Below are 7,835 nucleotides of genomic sequence, written 5' to 3'. Positions count from 1 at the left end.
TTTTCTTTCATCAATGTTTTATAGTTTTCAAAGTACAAGTCTGTCTTTCTTGTCTTTGAGTAGGTTTATTCCTAGGTATCTTATTATTTTTGATGCAAATGTAAATGGAATTGTTTTCTTGATTTCCTGTTGCTTCATTATTAGTGTATAAGAATGTAATAGATTTCTACACGTTGATTTTGTATCCTGCAACTTTACTGAATTCATCACTTCTGGCAATTTTTTGGTGAAGTCTTTAGGGTATGCTCTGTATAATATCATGTCATTTGCAAATAGTGAAAGTTTTACTTCCTACCAATTTAGATTTTATTTTATTTCTTTTATTTTTCTTTGTTGTCTAATTGCTGTGGCTAGGATTCCAGTACCATGCTGAATAAAAGTGGTGAGAGTGGACATCCTTGTCCATTCCCGACCTTAGGGGAAAAGCTCTCAGTTTTTCACTATTGAGTATTATATTAGCTGTGGGTTTTTCATACAAGGCCTTTATTATGTTGAGGTCTGTTCCCTCTAGACCTACTTTGTTGAGAGTTTTTATCATGAATGGATATTGTACTTTGTCAAGTGCTTTTTCTGCATCTATTGAAGTGATTATATGGTTTCTTTCTTTCTCTTATTGATGTGATGTGTCATGTTAATTAACTTGTGAATACTAAACTACTTTTGCATCCCAGGAATAAATCCCACTTGATTGTGCTGAATGATTTTTTAAACATATTTTTGGATTTGGTTTGCTAGTATTTTGTTAAGGATTTTTGCATGTAAGTTCATAAAAGATATTGGCATGTAGTTCCCTTTTTTGTGGTGACTTATCTGGTTTTGGTATCAGGGTAATACTGACCTCATAGAATACATTTGAAAGTTTTCCTTCTTCTTCTATTTTTTGGAATAGTTTGAGAAGAATTGGTATTAATTCCTCATTAAATGTTTGGTAGAATTCACCTGTGAAGCCATCTGGTCCGGGACTTCTGTTTATTGGGAGTTTTTTGATTATGGATTCAATTTCATTGCTGGTAATTGGTCAGTTCAAATTTTTTATTTCTTTCTGCTTCAGTTTTGGTAGTTTTCATAATACTCTCTTAAATTATTTGTATTTCTGGTGGTGTTAGTTGTTATTTCTCTTCTTTCATGTGTGATTTTGTTTATTTGGGTCCTCTCTCTCTTTCTCTTGCTCTCGCTCTCTTTTTGATGTGTCTGGCTAGAGGACATCAATTTTGTTGTTTTTTTTCCCCCCAAAGAACCAGTCCCTGTTTCATTGGTCTGTTTTACTGTGTGGGGTTTTTTTTTGTTTGTTTGTTTTGTTTTTTGTTTTTTTGTTCTATATCATTTATTTCTGCTCTAATCTTTACTATTTCCTTCTGCTGGTTTGAGGTTTGTTTTTTCTTCTTTTTCTAGCTCTTTTTAAAGAAGACCTTATTTACTTGAGAGAGAGAGAGAGACAGAGAGAGCACAGGCTGGGGAAAGAGGAAGAAGGAAAGAGGGGACAGACACCCCACTGAATAGGGAACCTGAAGTGAGGCTGGATCCCAGGACCCTGGGATCATGACCTGAGCTGAAGGTAGATGCTTAACCAACTGAACAGGTGCCCCTTTCTAGCTCATTTAGATGTAAGGTTAGGTTGTTTGAGATTTTTCTTTCTTCTTGAGGTAGGCCTGTATTGCTATAAACCTCCCTCTTAGAATTGCTTTTGCTGCATCCCAAAGGTGTTTGAATTCTGTGTTTTCATTTTTGTTCATTTCCATGTAATTTTATATTTCTTCTTTGATTTCCTGGTTGACCCATTCATTGTTTAGTAACATGTTATTTAACCTTCAGGTATTTGTGGTCTTTTTAGATTTTTTTTTCTTTTTCTTGTGGTTGACTTCTAATTTTAGAAAAGATGCGTGGTATGACTTCAATCTTTCTGACCTTTTTTGAGACTTGTTTTGTGGGCTAATATGTGATCTATTCTGGAGAATGTTCCATGTGCACTCAAAAAGAATGTGTATTCTGTTTTAGGATGGGATGTTCAGACTATATCTGTTAAATCCATCTGGTCCAGTGGTCATTCAAAGCCACTGTTTCCTTGTTGATTTTCTTTTTGGACGATCTGTCCATTGGTATAATGAGGTGTTAAAGTCTCCTACTATTATTGTATTACTATTGGTTATTTCCTTTATGTTTGTTATTAACTATTTTATATATTTAGGTGCTCTCATTTTGGGTGCATAAATATTTACAGTTGCTATATCTTCTTGCTGGATTGTCCTCTTTGTGATTATGTAGTGTCCTTCTTTGTCTCTTGTTACAGTTTTGTTTTAAAGTCTAGTTTGTTTGATGTAAATATTGTTATTCCAGCTTTCTTTTGATATTTGCATCATAAATGTTTCTCCATCCCCTCACTTTCAATCTGCAGGTGTCTTTAGATCTGAAATGAGTCTCTGTAGGCAGCATATAGATGGGTTTTTTTTTTAAATCTACTGTATCACCAATATCTTTTTATCGGAGCATTTAGTCCATTTACATTCCAAAGAAATTTTTGACAGATATATATTTTTTGGCATTTTACCTGTTTTGTGGTTGTTTTTAGAGAGTCTCAGTGTTTAACAGGTGTTGTGGAACAGGATTTCTCTTACTGTTCTTGCATGGATAAAGGAAAACAACTTATTGAACTAAAATAATATTGCAAATCAATATGTTTTGTTCTTTTGCTCTTTAAATTTTTGTTCTTTGTTTTTTTTTTTCATTTTTGTTATGAGCAATGATTACAAAGTGCTTTTAAAGGTCTAAGTAATTCTTCCCTCTCTGAGGAATTTTTTGGTTTTTTTGAGGACTCCCTGCAGAGTTAAATCTCATATGCCCACAGGGTCAACATGGTGTAATTCATCAGTTTCTATGAAGGGAGACCACATTCACATTTGATGTGGACATATAACATTTTCCACATGTGACCGCAAGGCAACCCAAATCCTCCATTGCAGGGGACACGATTATGAGTTTAAATAAACCCTGAGCAAACAGCAGTTGCTGAGGGTAAATAAAACTATGACTGGTAGGTTCTCCTTGCCCTTGAGGCTTCCATTTAATAATTAATATAATTTTGGAAGCCACTTAAAGATACTCCCTGGGGATCATATTGATAGAGCAATGAGATGTACATCTTGGTTTTCCTTGTCAACTTGAATCCACTTCGTGTGCTGTTTCTTGCAAAGTCAGAGTAACATATGATTTCGTGTCTTTTCAAGGGCATGTGGCTATGTGTGTATATGGTGTTCATTGATCGTAGTGTTTTCAGACCTTTTATTATGAATAAAGTCAAAAGAAAAAAATTGTGCCTCTCTGTTTTGTGTACTACTTTTTACACTGCTTGAAATTGCTAGGATACCAAGTAGATTTATAGTTGGAGATGCTGAATGGCACAAAAATAGTCATCTTCAAAGAGAAAATAAATAAGAGAAATATTCTCAGAAACCTTTAGGTTTAGCAGAGATGTCTTCCAAGGGGGTTATTTTCTTCTGTTTGAAAAAGAAGCCAGAATGGGGGTGATTCTGCTCAGTTTTGAAGGGGTCTGACATGTTAGGAAGGAGAAAGTGCTTTGTGTTAATTATGTTTCCCTTCTTTTATTCTCAGTGTATGTTAATTTTGTTTCATTATTTCTTTATTCCTTAGCCATATTACTTGCTATTATCTGACCTACTATATGTTTACTTGATTATTTGTCTATTGTATATCATCCTCAGTAAAAAATAAAATTCATAGTGGCAGGGATCATGTGTTTTGTTCTCTTCTGTACACCTAGCACCTAGCAGAGTGACTGTTGTGACAAGAATAGTTGACAATAGCTAACATTTACTGACTGAGCCTGACAATATTCTAAAGCACTTGACATTTATGTTACTCACTCCTCAAAATAGCCCTTGGAAATAAGCAATATTTCAATTCTCATTTTGTAAATGAGGAAATGAAAGCTTAGAAAAATGAAACAAGTTTCCCAAAACTCACAACACTGGTAAGTGAGAGGGCCATGATTCAGACCCAGGCTGAGTGGCTTCAGCATCTACATCTACCACCTACCAAAGAAGCTTGGCTGCCTTTTTCCTGCTCCCTGCCTCCAACACATAGTAAGCTTTCAATACATATTTTTTTGGATAGATTAATGTTCAACTGAAGTGTGAAAGTACTGTCTCCTTCAGGGGTGGTAGCCATCAAAGAATGAGACAAGGCTGAGCCAAGTTACTGGGAGTGGTTTTTATTCTCAAGCAATCAGGTGTGATTTTTCTCAAAGACAATGTGGAAGCTATTCCCATTCTTCATGCCTGAGCTTCCCCTTTCATGTTCCATCTACCCTCCCCTCACTGATGCGTGGGTTGCCGGGGCCAGGGGCTGCTCTGGGTTCATAGAGACCAGCTTTGGAAGAAGCCTCTCAGGACATATTTGTGCACACATGTAGGTAACTCATTCCCCTGATGTTCTCTGAGTTGGCAGCATTGGCCAGTGTGTCCACAGATCAGTGTCCTGGATCTCGTCACAGGGTCCCACAAATTGTTTAGTCCAAGAAACGTTTGGACTCCATTGACTCATGATGTATTTATTTAATGTCCTTCATAAATAGCTCTCTCTGGGGACAAGACTTCAAGTTCTTTTGTCAAACTAAATATGCTTTGAGATGTGTATGTGTGTGTGTGTGTGTGTGTGTGTGTGTGTGTGTTTAATTACTGTGACTGGGCCGAAAAAGCATTTGCATCAGCCTTAAAAATAGTTCAGTATACAACATTAATTTCCTTTGCTCTCTGTTACTCTCACACAGCTGTTAAATTGTGAGAGTTGAATGGCAGTAAAGAACATTGCTTTAGAGTGTGTGTGTGTGTGTGTGTGTGTGTGTGTGTGTGTATGCATGTGTGGTGTGCATGTGTGCAGGCTTGTGCACCTAAGTGGGCAAAAAAAGGAAGTGGAGGTATATGCTCTATGGCATCCATGCTTCAAATGTCAAAGCACAAAGTTGTTGCTTCAGTTGGGATTGTTAAGCTTTGTAGCTTATTAACACACATAATAGAGGATCATTGTACTTTGCATACTTGGGAGTAGCATGTATCACTTCTACTTGGACATAAAGGTTGCCTTAAGAATCATGTTGCTCACCACAGAAGGCCTTTCCACTAATAAGAAAGTGAGCAAAATAAAAGAGGTCTTTATTTGTGGGTATGTGACAGGCTGAATCTTGCTTCTGTTACCAGGGATGTTGGTTTTATGATAAAGGTGTGATATATGCTCATAAAGGCTGAACAAAGAAATTTAATTTGTGCTTAATAATCAAGTTTTTGATAAATATAGAGAGTACTTCAGATCTCTTCAATACTTTCACACACAAGAGAAGTATGTAATAGTATAAAACTCACTTGGCAATCAAGTACTCTTATTTCTTATCACATATTCTCATATATGAATTTGTGAGCTTTTATTTTGCCTCATATATCTAAAATAGGAAATTCCATTCAAGCTTTTAGTTTATATCAGTGTTTTTGGTTTTTAAGCTATCTTTTTTTACTCTGAAATTCTGGTACGGTGATAAAAGCCCCTTGGAGAGGTAGTTACAGCAGGCATGATTTATCTCACCATCAACTCTATAGGTTTTTGCACTATAAAATCTTGAAATATCTTGGAAACTGTGATGTTATATAAAGACTAATTATAAGGAATAATGTATCTGATTTGAGTCCATGTTAACTATTTTTACCTGCTAAAAGAGGTTATAATGACCTTTGTACAGGAATAAATTCCTTCTAGATTATTATTTAGAGCAACATAGTTCATTAGTTATTTGCAACAAAATGGAAAAAAGATATCTCTTCCCCCTTGGAGTCTACATTTTTGTGAAGGAAATAGCCGATGGACAATAGATGTGATAAATAAATAAAATATACACTAAGTTATGTGGTGAGTGCTATGACAAAACAAGGTAGTATCGGGAAAGAGAAATTAGGAATGGGGATGGAAGATGTATGGCAATTTAGAGTATGATGATCAGATTAGGTCTCCATTGAGAAGGTGGCATTTGATCAAATGTTTGAAGGAGGTAAAGAAACTCCTGTGGATATTTGGGGGAAGAGCATTTTTAGGGAAGGGCAATAGCCAATGAAATGGCCGATGTGTAAGCATACCCAGCATGTGTGAGGAACAGCTAAGAGGCCTATGGGGCTGGGGTGCAAGTGAGTGAGTAATAGGAGTTGAGGTCAGAACAGAGGGGGAGTTGAGTTGTAGGATTTTTTTTGTAGGATCTTTTAGGTTATGTAAGGGCTTTGACTTTTACTCTAAAAGAAAATGGAGCCATTGCAGGATTTTGAGCTGGAGAATAACTTTATCAAGCTTGTTTAAAGGAGAAGTCTGAGTGTACTCTGAACAGCCAAGAGTAGAAGTAAGGACACCATTTATAAGGCAATTATAGTAATTTAGATATCTTAGTTATACTGTGAAACTAGTTACCCCCAAACTGGGTAGCTTAAAACAATAGACATTTATTATCTCACAGTTTCTGTTTGTCAGAATTTGGCTAAGTTGGGTCTTCTGGCTTAGGGTTTCCCATAAGAATGCAATCAAGGTATCAGTTCAAGGCTTGATTAGGAGAGGATTCATTTCCTCACTTTTACTCACAGGGAAATCAGTTCCTTGTAGATTGTTGGACTGTGGTCTTTGATTCCTCACTAGATATTGGTCAAAGAATACCCTGAGCTCCTTGGCCATATGATTCTCTCCAGGACAGCAAACAAGTAAGAAGAGAGAAGGAGAGGGGCAGGGGGAGAGGGAGATGGAAAGTACAATGTTTTCAGACCTAATCTCTAAATGATACTCTTTAGTTTTATAACATATTTGTTAGAAATAAGTCATTTAGTCCAGCACACACTCAAGAGGAAGAGATTGTACAAAGCTGTGAAAATTAGGAGGTGGAGATCATAGCCAGACATTTGAAAAGCTACTTAATAAACTAGGCAAGAGACAGTGCTAGAGTTTTAGCAGTGGAGTTGGTGAGAAGTTGTGGCAAAATACATAGAAAATCTTGGAGCTGTAACCCATGATCTATTCTGTCTGTGACTTCAGGCACCTTGTATAATACATCTAAGTTTTGTTTTTCTATTTTTAATTGAAAGTCAGCTTACTTACCACTATGCAAATAGCTGAAACTTAAAGAGTTTAAACAACTAGCTGAAGTTTACATACCTAATATATGGTGGACCTTGTACCTGGCAATCTTTCTCTATAGTCTTATTCTGAAGAGGACTCTGGAAAGGATAAAGTATCTAAAACTATTAAAAAAATACAACATGCTATACAGATATAAGTAAATCATGGTCACTAATGTGGGTACAATAATAGAAATAGCTTAGTTTTTAAAAATGTTCATTCCAAAAGTTAATGGTGATGTCAATTTTTCTGGGCAGGGAACTTGAGCAGTTCTGGGCAAAAGATGGAGCCCTTCTGCCTTTCCATGTGTCTTGCATATGTTTCTGTGGGAGTGGAAGCAGAAACAACTTCCTGCTGTAGCCTGTTTCTACACAGTATGGCAGCACTTAGATGCTACCCAGGATAAAGCCACATGGATTTTGATCTAGAGCTCTGTAACTGGGGTTAGTGAAGAAAGAATGGTTGAGAACATATGAAAGGTTTGACTCAATGTGGGATTTCTTCTGTTTTTGACTAGAAGACGTGTGACCCTGACAAGGCAAAATGATCTTACAGGACCCTGCAGTGGCATGTATTCTAATTCAAAGTGAAATCCACCAGGGGATAAGAAACTCAGTGTAGTAGTTTAGTGGCTGGGCCAGGCTGACTAGTTGTAGTGTGAGTAGAGGCAGGAGAGTATGCAA

The sequence above is a fragment of the Vulpes vulpes genome, chromosome 7 (assembly GCF_048418805.1).
Source record: "Vulpes vulpes isolate BD-2025 chromosome 7, VulVul3, whole genome shotgun sequence".
In the NCBI taxonomy this organism is placed as follows: domain Eukaryota; kingdom Metazoa; phylum Chordata; class Mammalia; order Carnivora; family Canidae; genus Vulpes; species Vulpes vulpes.
Note: the sequence above shows the minus strand (reverse complement) of the source record.